The sequence below is a fragment of the Taudactylus pleione genome, unplaced genomic scaffold, assembly GCF_031769625.1.
Source record: "Taudactylus pleione unplaced genomic scaffold, aTauple2 ptg000066l, whole genome shotgun sequence".
Taxonomy (NCBI): Eukaryota; Metazoa; Chordata; class Amphibia; order Anura; family Myobatrachidae; genus Taudactylus; species Taudactylus pleione.
The window spans coordinates 13836224-13842223 of record NW_028284468.1 but is presented as its reverse complement, the minus strand read 5'-3'; the positions used below and the strand labels follow the sequence as shown (position 1 = coordinate 13842223).

Genomic DNA, 6000 nt, shown 5'->3' with positions numbered 1-6000 from the left:
ATCTCGAGCTCTGGATTTTACTACCCCTGTGTCATCCTTAGGAGGGTAATCATATTGTGTAGAACTACTGTGATACACCAGTGAGGTGTATATGCTTTTATATTTCAGTTTACATGTGAGTGAGATGTTGTAATACATTTGTGATTGTTTACATGACAATATTGCACTACATGTTTTCTGGTCTCTTTCTATATGAGGGAGAAAAACGGCTCACCTGAATGTGATTAAAAGTGTTGAGCGAAAAAGAAACAAGGGTATTCCAACCTATCAAAAGTAGTGTTTCCGGGGATGTAAAAACACATTATCATCTTTTGGGTTGTGCTGTGCTTGAACTCTTTTGTCTACATATAAGTGGGATATATTGGTCCACTGTATATTTATTTATGTGACATTATTGCGCTATGCATTGTCAATTTTCTGTTTGAGGAAGAAAATCAAAGTCCCTCAAAAGTGAACAGAAGGATGCACAGCACATATACAGAAAAGTTAGATGATACATGCATATATAAAAATATCACTAATTATATAAAAAGTAAGAACTCTTTTCTGGACACATTTGTATTGAAAGTGGGATGCGCCACTGTGGATCATATTTAGTATTTGTCATTTGTTTTGGGAGGGGTTTGTGAATAGTCCTTATTTGCATCCATGGGCTGCAATCCACTGATTTTCTTGTATTTGTTCCATACTGAGTCATCAGTCAAAATTTGTGACTCTCATATGATTTCAATAGGTCACTATACAGAATCTGTGGACTCTGCTGTTCATGCACAGTCTGGTCTACAATCACTAAAGTAATTTATTTCTGTCTGTTGCCCTTTCCAATTCCTTTGATACACTTTACACATATCATGGGTCCGCACTTAATACTCATATATACTATGCCTAAAACCATTATGCCAAAAATAACATATTGTATTATTCCAGAGAAGTTTGGCAATACCTATATCCAACTATCCTAAAGGGTCCCACCCTTCTCCAGTACTTATCTTTCTTATGCCTTTCTTTCTAACCTTCTTTAAATGCCTAATGATTTTTGTGTTGTTATCGTCTATATATGTAGAGCATCCTTGTCCTACCACCACACGTGTCACCTTCACCTACCAACAACTGGTCCGGTGCCATTCTATGCTGTAAAGCCACTTTCCAGATTTGGGCAACTTCTCCACTGTCTGATTAATAGAGACAACCAATTCTCCTACCATCTGGTCCATTAAAGTCAGTATTTTCACATTCTCTACCATCAAAATTGTGGACAAGGGAAAAAGCAGCATGCTCATAATCTGTAAATTTAAACGATATATCCCCTTCTTTTACTTCCATTTTATTATGTTGTTTTAGGTACAGTATGTCAGACCAGCAGGCACCAAAACATGTTCTACTAATTGCAATATGAGTGTGCACTGGTAATTTGTAAGTATTTAATATTAGAATTGATTCTGTAAGAAAACAACTAATGGTCTATCTCAGAGTGCATCATGAATGACTCTATGTTGCCGGTGCTCCCACAACATTTGAGATTAACACATAAATAAATACCTGTTGCAAGATGCAACTGAGACAAATAATGTCTATTTGGGGCAGTGTTTTAACTGATTATTGCTGTTAATAATATAATGGAATTATAAGACTTAACTTTTAATAAATTACACCTCTAAAAGAGTGATTTTGTATACACTCAGACATGAATCACACAAAAATAAATAAAGAAAAATTGTTAGAATCTACATATAAAATAAAGTAGAAAAAAATTCCAAAGTTTTTTTTTGAATGATAAATATCAGATAATATTAATATGGGTAAAAATATTGAATACACCCCCTGGTAACATGTATCTAAGATCACAGACCTCCAGGAATATACACCATACTCCGTTTAATGAAAACCAATCTCCATATGCTGAGTTCTTTTCCAGAGATAAGATTCACATAAATATATAAGAAAATCAAAAAGTTCTAAATACAATATATCAGAGAAGACCGTGTTCCTCAGTTCCTACTAGTCATATTCAATATGCATGTGCACTATACATTTAAGTGCATATAAACCATACATTGAAGCTCATATAAGTTCCTATAACCAGCTGACAAATATGAAAAATAATGTTTTATAATAACACCTTTTATGTAGGTAAATCACAGTAAAAATGTCATGCACAGTCTGTCAGCTCATGATTCTCTAAATTAGAGATTCCATAAAGGAAGAAAGAACAGTCCGGGGTAGCTGATAATACGTCTGAACACTTCTACTTTCCCAAGTCTGTATCATCAAACCGGAGATGAGAGAGTGACAGACGTTAACCCCAGAGAAACAAAAGAAAATACTTCTGCTGTTTGGAATATCAGTCGTGTCTCTTCCCTGTTACCATGATGGCATTGCAGGGGAGGTCACTGGCATCAACCCAAATGAGAGAGTGCCAGAGAGGGATAGATAAAATACCTCCGGTCAACTGGTTCTTGGAGTAGGAGTGATTGGAGTGGTGTGGTGGTGCTGCCGCTCAGAATGTGGCTTGTGGTCCGACATGAGTTTCACCCGAGGGCTTGATCACCTGATCGCAGTGGGGCTCGTTAGTTTCCTGGTTATATTTACACTGTAGCTAAGCCAATCCCCGCTCTCTATCACTGACTGACAGTCCTTGTGGCCAATTGTCTGTAAGTATACTTCTACTAACAGGACTGTACAGAAGGGGGTGTGTAATTAACATATGTAAACAAGATCACTTCTCTCTTGTTGCTGAGAAGCTATTGAATTATAAATACAATATTTACCTGGCAAACTTGTTACTTAGATTATTTCTTAATAATTGTGCATATAAGGTAACAATATATTGTACTATTGTAGTGACTATATAAGAAATAACACAAATATTATAGGTTTAGTTGTCTACATACCAATGGATAAAGGGAACACAAGTAATATTATTATTCATGTGCCACTATTAATTTTTATTAGAGAAAAGATTGTATTAATCAATATAAATATAACATAAAAAGAAAACAAAAGACAGATCCATATGCCTAAATGTTCTCATTACATAATAGGAGTGGATGTAAACAATCACCGAGTGCCAATATCCAGTTCCTATCTCCGCCAGTGGGTTAAGGGATTACAAATAGTAAGTGAAATGGTAATATTGGAACTAAAGGTGAACTGCATCTAAAGACTAAGTGGACCAAAACATGTTCTACAGGTATGTTTTGGGACTATTGATCTAAGTGATCAGTAACTCTCACAAATGGAGCTACCGTACATAGGAAAGTGCACGTTGTCTGCTTGCCCCCAAGGGAATTAATTAATAGGCCCATTTTCCACACATCCAATACATACCTTAGGCAAAGGCATGTCTGGTCATCTAGTATAAATGAACCCCATGTATGTAATAAATAAATCTGTGTTATTTCCTGCTGCATCAGCACAGATTGCATTGTCAAAAGTACAAAAATAAAGTCTTATTCACCAAAGACTCCTTGTTATTTATGGAATACCAACTGGAGCTCATATCAGTTGAATGGGTAGCAAAGGTTGCTCTTGCATAGTTAGTGTAACCTATAGTAAATTCTTGTCCTTTAACCTGTAGATTGTTAACTGAACCTGCTTTGTCCTTAAAGCCAACTTTCTATCAATATGTTATTTATCATCTGTATTCATGAATTACTTAGGTTTCCAGTGTTGCAACAGTCACTTGTAAGACAGGAACATGACTTAAACTAGCTGCTGATACATTAAGATATGGAAAATCCACTAAGGACTGCATTTATAGTTCATGGTTTAAACAGGTACAACTCCCATTTGGGTACTTATGGCAAGACCATTCTCTATCTATCATGTCTGTGGTGCTGATGAAGTGAGCTAGCATGGGTATGCCTGCATTTACTCTCATAGGTAGGTGAGTGCAAATCCAACATCTTAAGTGTCTCTGCAATCCTACTGTGAATTTTGATTATGGAATTGCCTGTCAAATCCTTTTTATGATTTACCCTTTGCAAATCTTTTCATACCCATATTCATCTCAACACACCTTGTATCTGATATTTATCATCTGTACCATATGATATATCATTCACAGGTTTTGAGGTATACCAACCAAAACCAATCAGAATAACAGTCATAATAATCAGAAATCCCCATTCACATATGCAACCCCAAAGTACCAAATAAGGCCCAATAATATGTTTCTGTTCATGATGATCTTCACATAACCCTTTAGAGTTATGTACCTCTTCAGACTTACTGCATTGGCAAGTGGCACAGTTTTATTATCACTTGTTGCTTTTACTGATGAAGTGTAAAATATGTGTCTTGAAGAATGTCCTTCGATTGCGCTGTCACAGGAGATGTGACTTTTCTACAATGTGTTGCATAAATCTGTGATATCTTCTCATTTACTTTAACAGCAGTTAGAGTTATCAGCAAGACTTGACAATGTCTTACCCATCAGTCTGTCAGTGAGTCTGATATCAGAAAATTCTGGACCATCTTCATCACCAGGTTGTAAATTGTGGCAAGCACCTTCCAATGAGTTTAGCTGCATACTGACCACAGCAGCGTATAAAATCTTTAGCAGGTTCCTTAGTGTGATAAGATAATTCACAGTTAAGTAATTTCTCTTACTCAGTTCATATGAGGGTGCAATAACAACAATGTGTAGCTTTCCTAAACATTATCTCATAAGGAGAAATATTTAGTATTCCTCTAGGGGTGATTATGATTACGTGTAATACTAATGGCAAAGCTTCTGGCCAATGTAAACTAGATTCCTTGCATTATTTAGAATGTTTGTTCTAAATAGTTCTATTGTAACATTCAACATTGCCACTATTTGTGGATGACATGCCATGTATAGTTGTTGTTTTATTCCACATCTTTTTTTAAATATAGTCCAGAAAAATGTGTGCCTTGGTCAGATGCTATTACATAAGGTATACCATACCTACAGACAAATTTCTGTGTGTTTCTAAGCAGTAATTAATGATGTTGCATTAGCCACAGCATACCCTTCAACCCACCCTAAAAACAATCTACACAAACCAAAACATACTGAAGCATCCTAACCAATCTATCCACATCACCATGCAAATAAGATGCATTTGAATGTTAAAAAGCTACATGAAAATACACTCTGTGCTACCAAGTCACATCACGGCGTGGTGTGACTAGATGGACTGTTTAACATGCACAGAGGTTAGATGTATGTGGACACATCTCTAGGAGCTACCAGTAAATCTTAATCAGACTTATCATGGCCATCTTATCTGCATGGGTTGGTCCATGGGATTTCTGTACAAATAGGCAAGAGCAATTTTGGGGTGACAGGCTTATCTTCAGAGCTTTGCTACAAGTCTTTATTATCCTAAGAACACTGCATTTTTCCACTTGGTCCTTTCCTTTAGTAATCCCATCATGTCTGGTAATATGAGCTAGGAATTTAATTGCTACAATCTGGGAAGGTAGTTGTATAGCTTATAGCAATTTCTTTACTGCTTCTGCATATGCAATTGGATTTCCTGTTGCTGTTATAAAGTCTCTATGTTTCCACAATTCCCCAAAATCTTGCACCACACCAAAGGCACACCTGCTGTCTTTTTATATATTTATACCTTTCCATCTGCCAATTCGCATGCTTTTGTTGGTGCATTTTGCTCTGTTAACTGTGCTGAGGGTGGTGGAAAAAGTGGGGTGGAATAAACAGTTTTGGTATCATCTACCACTGTATGCCCTGATTGTGTTGTCCCAGTTTCTATTTGTCTATGGCAACTGCCATCAACATAATAAATTAAGCCAGGGTTTTGGAGCTGTACCTCTTTAAAAACTACCTTTGGAGTAATTTGCTCATCCACATATTTTAAGGAATCATGAGGGGTTTCATTCTCTACCCCCCATTCCTCTATCTGAAACTCATCAGTTTCATTAACCAGTAGTAAGGTAGCTGAGTTCAAGATATTACACTTGACCAGGGTAATGTTTGTGGGCATAATAAATTCCAGCTCCCATTTTATTTTG

General features: G+C 36.4%; 1 long non-coding RNA gene and 1 pseudogene across 1 annotated transcript in view; both read right to left on the bottom strand.

Moving 5' to 3' along the window:
* Nucleotides 1-799: 799 nt before the first annotated feature.
* On the bottom strand, nucleotides 800-3699 carry LOC148534456 (uncharacterized; annotated as a pseudogene).
* A 772-nt stretch (nucleotides 3700-4471) lies between these two features.
* LOC148534455 (uncharacterized) overlaps nucleotides 4472-6000 on the bottom strand; it is a 101417-nt gene continuing 99888 nt past the window's right edge. The window contains exon 3 of the long non-coding RNA XR_015877645.1: nucleotides 4472-4568. This is a non-coding gene — a long non-coding RNA (uncharacterized LOC148534455). The remainder of the gene's footprint in view (nucleotides 4569-6000) is intronic.